A 12,528-nucleotide genomic window follows, 5' to 3' on the forward strand; every position below is an offset into this window, starting at 1 on the left:
ATCTTTTTTTCCCCCTTTTTATTGAATGTATCGGGGTGGCACTGGTTAGCAAAGTCATACAGGCGTGTTAATGGGAAACCACTGATGCTGATCCCCTAAAACAGGATCTGTAACAGAAACACCCTGGAGCGATGGTGTCCTTTCCGTTTCCTGCAATACGGCAGAGCGCAGCTGAAGGAGTGCTAGCAAGCATTTCTAGCAGTGAAGTCAGAGACCCGTCAGGTACTTTTTTTTTTAAATTTTATTTTAATCATTGTTCAAGTACAGTTTTCTCCCACTTACTCCCATTCCAGCCCACCCACCCAACCCTCCCCTCTTCCCTCCATTACCCCCCACCCCTAGTTTTTGTCCATGTGTCCTCCAAATTTGTTCCTGTAAACCCTACCCATTGTCCCCTGAAATTCCCTCTTCTCTCCCCTGTGGTCAAGGTCAGCCTGTCCCCTATTTCAGTGTCTTTGGTTGTATTTTGCTTGTTTCTTTGTTTTGCTGATTAGGTTCCTGTTAAAGGTGAGATCATATGGTATTTGTCTTTCACCGCCTGGCTTGTTTAGCTTAGCATAATGCTCTCCAGCTCCATCCATGCTGTCGTGAAGGGTAGGAGCTCCTTCTTTCTCTCTGCTGCATAGTATTCCATCGTGTAAATGTACCACAGTTTTTTGATCCACTCATTTACTGATGGGCATGTAGGTTGCTTCCAGCACTTGGCTATTGTAAATTATGCTGCTATGAACATTGGGGTGCATAGGTTCTTTTGGATTGGTGTTTCAGTGTTCTTAGGATAGAGTCCCAGCAGTGGAATCGCAGGGTCAAAAGGCAGATCCATTTTTAGTTTTCTGAGGAAGTTCCATACTGCTTTCCATAGTGGTTGTACCAGTCTGCAGTCCCACCAACAGTGCACTAGGGACCCCCTTTCTCCACAGCCTCTCCAACACTTGTTGTTTGTTGCTTTGTTTATGAATCAGTTACTTAAAAGATTTTTATAGCATTTCTTTTTTTAAAAAAGACTTTCCTTATTTTTGGAGAGAGGGGAAGAGAGGGAGAGAAACATCAATGTGTGGTTGTATCTCACATACCCCCTACTGGGGACCTGGTCCACAACCCAGGCACGTGCCCTGACTGGGAATTGAACCGACAACCCTCTGGTTCGCAAGCCAGCACTAAATCCACTGAGCCACACCATCAGAGCAAGTTGGTTACTTTTAAACACAAAAGAAGTGGGATTTCTACTCAGAATTTGTACAACAATGAGCACATTTAAAAGGGACAAAAATGACGAGTCTAATGTATAGCAGCAGAATGATATAGTAGAGGATGGTGACGTAGATCTGGTACGACTGGCTCCTGTATGTACTTGCCAAGTTAGTCTCTCTATCTGGCCCCCGCATCCTTATGATTAAATGGAAGCGGTGGAGTGAGCTCATCTACCAGACCTCTTTCTACCTCTAGAGTCGTATTATTCTAACTCCTTAATCATCGGCCATGATGTCCTCAATGAAGACAAATTTGAAACCAAAAGCTTGTGGCATCACAAATCTAAGTAAACACTTGGCAAAGACAGTAGGAAATCTGTTCCTCAAGCTTCTGAGATTATCACACTCAGCGGCCACTCACTCCATACAAGTAGCCATACATTGTTCTAAATGCATTTAAAGAAACTTTACATACGGGCTAGTCAGCAAATGTGTATTGTTATACAACCTAACTAGGAATATAAAATGGATTTAATATAGGGATCAACATCGCTCATAACTTGTATTTCCTATAGGTATAAAGGCCAAATGTGACTTACGTAATGTGGTCCACGTAAGAATACAAGACTTTGTAAGATAGAAACACATTTTCTTTATGGTGCCAAGAGAGGAACTGAGTTTGATGACATGTGGGTACACGAGTGGGTTTCTGAATCCACCCATGAAAAAATTCCAGAGTAACTCCAAAGGCAGCTTGTGCTTGCTCAATAGAATGTAATGAAAAACACCTTTGAATGTCAACTAGAGATCATGGGTAATAATAGCTTTACTTGTAAAATCAAATCTGTGCATCATGAAACTACTCATAAAAATAATTTATATCGTCACATTTTCGAAAAAACAAATACAAGAGAATAGGCACCAGTGATTGCTTTAGATCATTATCTAAAGTCATTTTTATGAAAAGTAAATAACATTTTCTTTATAGGGTCATAAAAGCAGAAAAGATTATATAAACCAGTACGTACATAAAATTCTTGATTATTCATTCTTTTATACATATGTCTATATATACTCACATTATATATTCAGGAATATATAATGATATCATGAATAATACCCTATAACATCAAATCCCAGAATAAAACAGCTGTTACTGATAGATTATTATTTACATAAAAGATTTCAAACTGTCTAGAATATGAGTAAATACGATAAAGTGTGTGAACTAAATGTGAAATAGAAGGACTATAGAGAGAATGTTTTGCTCATTTACAAATGATTTTAAAAGAAAAGAAATCCTATATTAGATTCATTTAGGACAGAGGAAAATATAAATAGAAAACACAGATATCAGGTGTGTTCTGAAAGATGAACTACGTGAGTGAAACAAATGACTTCATTTTTAGAAAACAAAATAAATACATTTCAAAAATTTCAAAACCTCCATAACTTGAATCACATAACCTGAGCAGAGGGAACCTTCAAATGATTTAGGATTTAAAACTATAACCTTGCTATTTTGAAAAAGAAAAATAACTAGGCTAACTTAGGGTTGCTTAGGAAAGCCTCGCATAAATGGCTAACAATCATTTCCTATTGGTGTACCAAAATACCAGCTTAACCCACACTGACATCTTTTACATACAACCACCAACCAGGAGGTGCGCCCCAGACAGCCCCTCAAAAAGGCATTTCAGCACTTAAAGTAGATGTTACAACACCCATAGGCTACCACAACCACGAGCTCAGAACTTGGGTCTGATCATATGACATGCCATTTCATCAAGTTTGGCTACCTTGTGTTCCGGCCCTCTGCAGATAAGAAACAGCAAACGAGGCGGGAGAGAGTCCAGTGAAAAGTGCTGCCAAGAAAGAACATTCTGGCAGCCGCATGCAAACAGCTGGAAGACGACATATAAAATGTAGATGCAAGAAATGATCAAAGCACAGTGGTATGGGGTCATGCAGCATAGAACAGGTAGGCCTAAACACCTCAGTAGAGCCTCAGTTCAAGGGCATCACCGGATTACAATCGTATACAATAACTAATGCTCACCATATCCGCCAATTATAAGAAAAGGTTAAAATATGTTTCATATGTTCAGTACAGAATGACAAGGAAGCCTGTGAGACATGCTAGAAAGAGAGTTATTTTTAAAAAATCTAAAAATTTTAGCCCCCAAAGAATACATTTCAGCTACCAGAAGAATGCATCTGGGAAGACCACAGTATACTGTGGATGCTAAATAAATGATGTATCACTCACCAGTGTTTACATGCTAAGGGATATTTCCAACTGGCTTTCAAACCTCTCCCAATTAAGCCTCAATTCTACTATAATAAGAACTGATTCAACAAATCATCTAAAACAGTTTTATTTTGAACAAATGGTATTTCCAGTTTTCTTAGAAGGCATTTCTGCTAGGCATTCCTGGTCTGTTTGCAGGTGTGAAATCTGTTTTTGGAGCAGGAAATTATTCTTTTTTTTTTTTTAAGTCAAAAGGATGTGCACTTTATTTTGTCGACATTGCAAATACCCTTCCACAGAAGTTGTACCCGTTCCCACTCTCAAAAAAATGTATGATATTGCCAGTTTCCTCATGCGCCTCTACCCAGCAGTCACTCCAGCCAGATGAGGGGCCAACTACACTCCTCAACCGTTTCTCTCTGAACCTCATCGACTACATCTCGATGGGGCCTAAGTGAATGCTGCCGTTTCTTCTGCATTCTCCATCCTTGCCACGCCCTCCTGGATTCTGGTCCTGCGTAGTTTACTAACCGTCCTCTCGCTGACACTCCTGATCCAGTGACACTCACATCAGTCATTTTCTTCCTAGCTTTAAGAGCTCCTATTTAAGCCCTGGCTGGCGTAGCTCAGTGGATTGCGCGCGGGCTGGAAACCAAAGTGTCGCAGGTTCGATTCCCAGCCAGGGTACATGCCTGGGTTGCTGATCATATCCCCCTAGCAACCGCACATTGATGTTTCTCTCTCTCTTTCCCCCTCTCTCTCCCCTCTCTAAAAATAAATAAATCTTAAAAAAAAAAGTCAGCTTCTTATCTGACTTCTTGCAAACAAAACAAAACAAAACAAAACAAAACAAAAAAAGCTCCTATTTAGCCCTCCCTTGAAAGGCTTTGAATTATCCAGTGTTTGTCAAAGTCTTCCATCAAAATCCCCTAATGGGCAAAGTCACCATAGACTGCAAGTCCATAACTTCTTTGAAATCTTTGTTTTGTCTTAAAAATCATGGACAAAACCAAAGTGGGGGGTGGAAGGGAGGGAAGGAGGTGGGTTTGCCTGGGGTGAAGGGGGAGTGGTGGGAGGTAAATGCAGACAACTGTAATTGAACAACAATAAAATAATTAAAAAAAAATATATATAATTGAGTGGGGTGGACAATCCACATGACTTTCAAGGTGAAACAAAGATTTCAAAGAAACTATTCTGAAATAAATCCCTGGCTCAGTTCAGCATGACATGTCTCCAAGGGAACGCACCCATGTTCTGGAATACAGTTCTGTGGCTCCCAGAGTTAGCTTTAACTGGTGATTCTTTTAAAGTGACACTAACATTGATTGGGTATCAGCAAATGCTAAACACTGTTCACATGAATTCGATCCCAGTAATAATCCTGAGGTAGGTACCATCATTATCCCTACGTTGTATGTTATAGACAGGGACAGTGAGGCACAGAGAGATTAAGAGCTTTGCCTAAGGTCAGTCAGCTAGCACGTAAAAGGGCTGAGATGGCCAGCTACCACACAACGGGGCATACTTAGGATGCATCTTGTTAAGTCAACTATTTAGTTGCCTTATAAAGTACTTTTTGTATATATCAACCCCATGTCATATAAAGGTAAACTTCAGTTACACACTCATGGAGTTACAAATTCTAAATCAAGCCACATCTCCTGGTGTGGCTCAGTGCATTGAGCACTGGCCTGCAAATGAAAGGGTCACCAGTTCAATTCCCAGTCAGGGCACATGCCTGGGTTGTGAGGCAGGTCCCCAGTAGGGGGCGCTCAAGAGGCAACCACATACTGATGTTGCTCCCCTCTCTTCCTCTTTCTCTAAAAATAAATAAATAAAATCTTTAAAAAAATAAATCAAGCCAAATCTAAGGCAACATGACATACATGAACCGTCATTAAAGAGGCTAAAAAATGAAAGAGAACTTACAGTGTTTTAATATCATAAGGACATTCTTGGCCACATACTTAATTTTAAGGCTACAGTGCAGCATTTGCATAGGATAGCATGAAAATAAAAAGTCTAAAGTGTGTGATTTGTAAAAACAAAAATTAAAAATTGTTGAAAAAGGAAAAATATTAAATTATAGATTCTATCTTATTATATGATGCCTAAACTATTAACATAAGGCTTTCTTTTTTTTTAAAGATTTTTTATTTATTTATTTTTAGAGAGGGAAGGGAGGGAGGAAGGGAGAGAGAGAGAGAGAGAGAGAGAGAGAGAGAGAGAGAGAAACATCAATGTGCGGTTGCTGGGTGCCGTGGCCTGCAACCCAGGCATGTACCCTGGCTGGGAATCGAACCTGGGACACTTTGGTTCCCAGCCCACGCTCAATCCACTGAGCTACGCCAGCCAGGGCGTGTGGGAGGTTTTCTGATGGGCATTTCAATGTCCTCAAAAAAACTAAAAATAGTTAGCATATGAGCCAGCAATCCCTCTTCTCGGTATCTACCCGAAAAACCTGAAAACATTTAGTTACAAAGATACATGCACCCCAGTGTTCACTGCAGCACTATTCACGGTGGCCGAGACATGGAGACAACCAAAGTGTCCTCTGACAGACGACGCATCAAGGAGATGCGGCACATGTATATAGTGGAATACTGCTCAGCCACAAGAAAGGATGGAGTACTGCCATTTGTGACATGGATGGACCTTGAGGATATTTTGCTAAGAGACATAAGTCAGACAGAAAAAGTTAAGAGCCATATGATTTCACTGATATGTGGGATATAAACATGAAGGTAACAAATGAGCGAACCAGAAAACAAAACTCGCAGACACAGACAGCAGTGTGGTGGCGACCAGAGGGAAGGGGGTGGGGGCAGTAAAGGGTAAAGGGGGTTGAACCAATGTCACCCCAAAACACTTAGTTTAAAAAAGAATGGATGAATTTGAGCAGTAGATACTGAACAGACATAAAGATAAACTGAGCATCAGAATTAGTCCACAAGTGCATACTTAGTGCGTGCTTGGAAAGTAACATCAAATCTCCATTTGATAAGAGCAGAGTACCTATGAAAATTTAGATTTGTCATCTTCTCAAACTTAGGTGGTGTAAAATACCTTTGAAATCAGGAACATCTTTAAAAGGAATATGTTAATCTTTACATCTATAGATTGCAATGCCAGTGAACACCAGACTTTACTAGATTTAACCCAGTATTTAAAAATAAAAAGACTTCACATCCACTGCCATACCACCTTGAATGCACCCGATCTCATCTAAAAATAAAAAGACTTCACTTTTTACTAAAGCATTCCCATCTTTTTCTAGAAGTCCTAATTTTGCAACGAGTATGTCTAAGAACAAGCTAATTTGCTCATGAATAGTATATCTTTAAAATGCACTGCGTTGTTAAACAACTAAATTATAAATCACCAAATTTCACATCATTTACTCTCTATACATTTCATCGCATTGCCTGTGAGGAACGGGTACAGACACAAAATCTCAATGGCGTATATTTTGATTGTGTTTGATTTATTCAGGTAGAACCGCATTAGTTACAGTGTTTGCCAGCATTTATCTTCGAGTGATTTTTCCTACAGGAAGAACAATGAGTTCCAGATTTCATCATTACAAGCTCGATTTTTAGGGCAAGTGAAGGAATCCGGTTCTGCTCAGCTGACAATGCTGATTACATGCCTGCCATTCATGCAATGGGACCGGAGTCTAGATGGATCCATCTACGTAAGTAATTGTTCGAAGGGAAAATAAGTCTCCATAAAAATGACTTCATCATTAAAAAATGTCCAATTTAAACAGTATTTAGAATGTAGTCTTCCTAAATACTATATTTTATTTTTTGATTTCTAAAAACCATGACCACAAGCATGATTATTAACAGCTCAACACTATGCTAAGTATGAGTGTACACATGAAAAATCTACAGCACAGCTAATTGACATATAGAAAAAAGAACATTCAGATGGAATAGTAAAAATATCTGTCCAAAATCATAATAAGAGACAAATTCTGAAAGTTTTTCAAATATGAGTAATTCAAATTCTATATACTCCTCTCTCAAAAGGTGGGTTTTTACACCCTGAATATTCAGCATTTTCAGTTTCTGGTGCTTGACCAAAGAAATTATGAAATTTTTCTGTGATGCAATCATTACATAAATATAAAAATCCTGTTGTGTTAAGGATACACTTCATTGAAAATTAAGGGGAAAATACAAAACTTAAAAGAGACTTAGAAGTACAAATAGTTAGGGATGAGAATGATTATGCCAAAGAAGAAAAGAAATGAGCAGAGAACAGGTTAGGGAACAGAAAATAAACACATTGCATATTCTTTTTTTCCCCCACTAATTTGAAACAGAAAATATAAAATCGAGAGAATGGGAAGGGTTGTTTAAAGCCTTCTGTGATGTGATCAGACTAGCTGTGTTTCAGAGGGCAGGGAAGTTCATTACCAAAGGCAGAACAACACCTGACTGGCTGTCACATCAATGACTCTCAATTAGCGCGGGCGCATTAAGGGCTTTTAACGCCCGGGTTACAAATCACTCGGAAAAGTCTGTGAACAAGCACAAAGTATAAGAGGAGGAAGGAAAACAAGTAGCCAAACTTTATTTAAGTAATGAAAGCAAGCAGATGAAATAAATGTCAGTTTCTATCTCAATGTACTTTTTAAATGTTGTTATATATTATATCAAGAATTAGCTTTATTATAACTTTTCTAGGACTTTTTGTTTTTTTCTATTCATTGTTGTTCCATTACAGCTGTCCTCATTTTCCCCCATTACTGTGTCCTGCCCTCCCCTCCCCCATCTTCCACATTCAGTCCTCCCCTCCCGCCCCCGTTGTCTTTGTCCACGTGTCCTTTACACATGTTCCTTGACTCTTCCCCTTCTTTTCCCCTTTGTCCCCCTCCCTCCTCCCCTCTGGTCACTGTCACTTTGTTCTTTATTTCCATGTCTCTGTTTCTATTTTTCTGAGATGTCTGTTTTGCTGATTAGGTTCCACTCACAGGTGAGATCATATGGTATTCTCATCTCCAAAACATATAAAGAACTTACAGGACTCCACACCAGGAAGGCAAACAATCCAATTAAAAAGCAGGCAAAGGACCTGAACAGACACTTCTCCAAGGAGGACATACAGAGGGCCCAGAGACATATGAAAGGATGCTCAGCATCACTAGCCATCAGAGAGATGCAAATTAAAACCACAATGAGATACCACTTCACGCCACTCAGAATGGCCATCATAAACAAAGCAACAAACAACAAGTGTTGGAGAGGATGTGGAGAAAAGGGGACCCTAGTGCACTGTTGGTGGGACTGCAGACTGGGGCAGCCACTGTGGAAAGCAGTCTGGAATTTCCTCAGAAAACTAAACATGGAACTGCCTTTTGACCTGGCAATTCCACTGCTGGGATTATACCCTAAGAACCCTGAAACACCCATCCAAAAGAACCTGTGCACCCCAATGTTCATAGCAGCACAATTTACAATAGCCAAGTGCTGGAAGCAACCTAAGTGCCCATCAGTAAATGAGTGGATCAAAAAACTGGTACATTTACACGATGGAATACTATGCAGCAGAGAGAAGGATCTCCTATCCTTTGTGACAGCATGGATGGAACTGGAGAGCATTATGCTAAGTGAAATAAGCCAGGCTGTGAGGGACAAACACCTTAGCTAGGACTTTTTAAATAATGCATGTTATCATAGGCAGAAAGCATACAAGATTTAAAAATAAAAGAATTTCACTTCCTCTCTACAACAAGGCAAAAATATAAATAATAAATAATAAATTCAAACTTTTCTCCTCCAGTCAACCTTCCAGGTTTAAGCTGTATGGCTGGGACCGCAAAACCAAAGCCAGTCCATCTGTATATAGTGCATGTTTTGCATTTGTACATTGATTGAGCTATAGCAATGATCAGCGAGATTTTATCATGAAGAAGTGAAAAGGCCGGAGTTGGAGAAGTCATTAGAAGAATCAAATCTTAGCCATTTTGCTTAAAATAAATGTCACGTTATCAAACATATATACACAACAGGTGGCTTTTTTTCACATGCATGCAAAATCAGGACATTGAGGGATTGCAAATTGTATGGGATCTTTACAAATCCTTTAATCTGACTTCCTGTTTTTTGTAACTGATATGTAATTGACATACAATATTATACTGATTTCAGGTATACAACATCATGCAACATTTGTATACTCTGTGTAACGGTCATCACAATGAGTCAGTGCAGTTATCCTCTGTCACCACAGAAAATTACCCTAAGTAATTGCTGTAAGTTACATCTCCATGACTTATTTCAAAACTGGAGGCTTGTACTTCTCACCTTGATGTCCCTCACCTGCCTCACCCATTCCCCAACCACCCTCCCTCCTGGCAACCACCAATCTGTTCTCTGTGTCTGTGAGTCGGGTTTTGTCTCATTTGTTTGCTAGTTTCATTCATTAGATTTTACATATAAATGAAATCAGACGGTATCGTCTTTCTCTGGCTAATTTCATTTAGCATCATGCTTTCCAGGTCCATCCTTGTTGTGGCAAATGACGAGATTACATTCTTCTTCATTGGTGAGTAATATCCCATTGTGTGTATATATGCACCCAACACATTTTCTGTATCTATTCACCCATCAGTGGATACTTACTTTGTTACCATATCTCAGCTATTGTGATGAACATAAGGGTGCATGTATCTTTTTGAATTAGTGTTTTAGTTTTCTTCAGATAAACACCTAGAAGTGAAATTGGTAGATCATATGGTTGTTCTTCTTTTAATCTTTTGAGGTAACTCTATCCTGTTTTCTACAGTGGCTGCCCCAATATACTAGGTATCCCTTTTCCCCACAACCTCACCAGCACTTGCTGTTTGTTGATTTATTAATGATGGCCATTCTGACATGTGTGAGGTGGTACTTCATTAGGTTTTGATTTGCATTTCCCTGATATTTAATGATGTTAAACGTCTTTTTATGCGCCTCTTGTTTATCTGTGTGTCTTCTTTAGAGAAATCTCTATTCAGATGATCTGCCCATGTTTTAATCAGATGGATTGTTTTCTTCTGAGTTATGTGAGTTCTTTTTTAAAAAAAGATTTATTTACTTATTTTTAGAGAGGAAGGGAGGGAGAAAGAGAGAAAGAGAGAGGGGGGGGGGGGAGAGAGAGAGAAACATCAATGTGCAGTTGCTGGGGGCTGTGGCCTGCAACCCAGGCATGTGCCCTGACTGGGAATCGAACCTGCGACACCTTGGTTCGCAGCCCGTGCTCAATCCACTGAGCTACGCCAGCCAGGGCTGTGAGTTCTTTATATTTGGCTCTTAACCCCTTATCGGGGGTTATGCTTTGTGCCTGTTCCCAGGCTTTCAAAACTCATTTGTAATTTGGACATTGAAAGTCTTTAGTAGTATCCTCTCCCTCCACTCCCATCTCATGACTTTCCTGTTTGTTTTGGTGATGGTTTCTTTCACTTTAATTCGATATGGTCCAGTTTGTTTATCTTTGCCTTTGTTGCCCTTGCCTTTGGAGTCATATAAAAAAAATGGTAAGAGTGCCACACAGAGCTTATTGCTATGTTTTCATGTAGCCATTTTATGGTTTCAGGTCTTACATTCAAATCTTGGATGCACTGTGAGTTAATTTTTGTGTATGGTGTAAGATAGAGGTCCAGTTTTCCAACATCATTTCTTGAAAAGAATGCCCCTTCCCCTCTGCATAGTCTTGTCTCATTTGTTGTCAATTCACTGATCATACATGCACGTTGGAAGTGAGTCTTTTACAAGCACCGTATACATCGGTCTTGTTTTTTATTCATTCAACGGCTCTATGTCTTTTCATGGGTGAATCTAAGCCATTTACATTTAAAATAATTATTGATAGATATGCACATATCGCCACTTTGTTGATTGTTTCCTGGGCATTTTATAGTTCTTTCTGGTCCTTTCTTTTTCTGTTGCTTTTTTCCCCAGTGGGGTGGAGTTGGGAGGCAGAATGGCGAGTCAGGTCTGTTACCACTGATTGCATAATGTGTCCATGGGCGCGTGGGGGTCAGAGGGCAGTGACAAGGCACTCCCCCTAGCCAGGGTGGGAGCAGTGGAGGCTTTCACGACAATCACTCAGCAGTAATGAGACAGACGCCCGAGCCTGAGCTGCTGTCACCATGGTGACAAGACGGTCCCTCCTCTCCCCTCCACACCAGTGTCAGGAAAGGCTTGCTCAAACAGGGTGACATCTGAGTCCCGTTATAACCTAACAAAATAACTGAGCATCATCCCAAAATTACTCGTTATGCTAAGCACCAAGACGACTTCACTTTAATGAGAAAAGACAATTCAAAGATGCCAGTGTGACACAGCTATTGGAGTTATCTGAAGATTTAAAACGACCGTCCTAAAAATGCGCCAATGAGCAATTACCAACATGCCCGACCGGATTATTCTTCCACTTCTCATAATTCTTAACAGCAGTTTGAGTAAAACAGTATTAAATTTACAGAAAAATAATTCTAGCTCATGATGGTACGTTTCCCTTCTGTGAATCTCTATAGTCCACAGTTTATTGGTACCTCTCCTACTCACACTCTGTCTTTTAGAGCTCCTTTTGTGTTTGTCTTAACTGTCTCCCTGCACTGTGAGTCCTGAAGTCCAGGGGGTAGTCCACATTCATCCTCAGCTATCCTGAAATGTGCACTGTTCTCAGTTCATCCTGTCTCATTGCATTAGGTGTGCAAGAAGGTTGTGAACACTTCCGATCAGGCATGTTAGCCTCGGCCTCTTCAGAATCCCCATAAGTACAGAGTTGAGGCCCAGGCCCAGTGTCAGCTAATGTATGCTTGCTCATCTGTGCTTACTGAAACATCTCTAAGGAAAATGTTGCAGAAGGCATAATATCTGATGGCGCCGAAGACAAATGTTCATATGTATAGGAAAAGGAACAGATAAAGTAGGCTCTAACTTTAGTCTCATTAAAAAGGAGGACTTGTATACATGGTAGAAGTTCGATCATGGGATTAAGAACTCTAAGGAAAAGCCAACAACAAAAGTAGCAGCAAAGAAAATAAATGTTCTCAAACTATATTTCCAATAAGCTTAAGAAAAACTACAG

At 39.9% G+C, this 12,528-nt stretch overlaps 1 protein-coding gene across 1 annotated transcript in view; it reads right to left on the reverse strand.

Annotated features, from left to right (window-relative positions):
- The window catches only part of CHM (CHM Rab escort protein), a 142,675-nt gene that overhangs the window by 13,908 nt on the left and 116,239 nt on the right, over positions 1 to 12,528 (reverse strand). The gene's annotated exons all lie outside the window — the stretch shown is intronic.

This window comes from Phyllostomus discolor, chromosome X (genome assembly GCF_004126475.2).
Source record: "Phyllostomus discolor isolate MPI-MPIP mPhyDis1 chromosome X, mPhyDis1.pri.v3, whole genome shotgun sequence".
Classification (NCBI taxonomy): Eukaryota; Metazoa; Chordata; class Mammalia; order Chiroptera; family Phyllostomidae; genus Phyllostomus; species Phyllostomus discolor.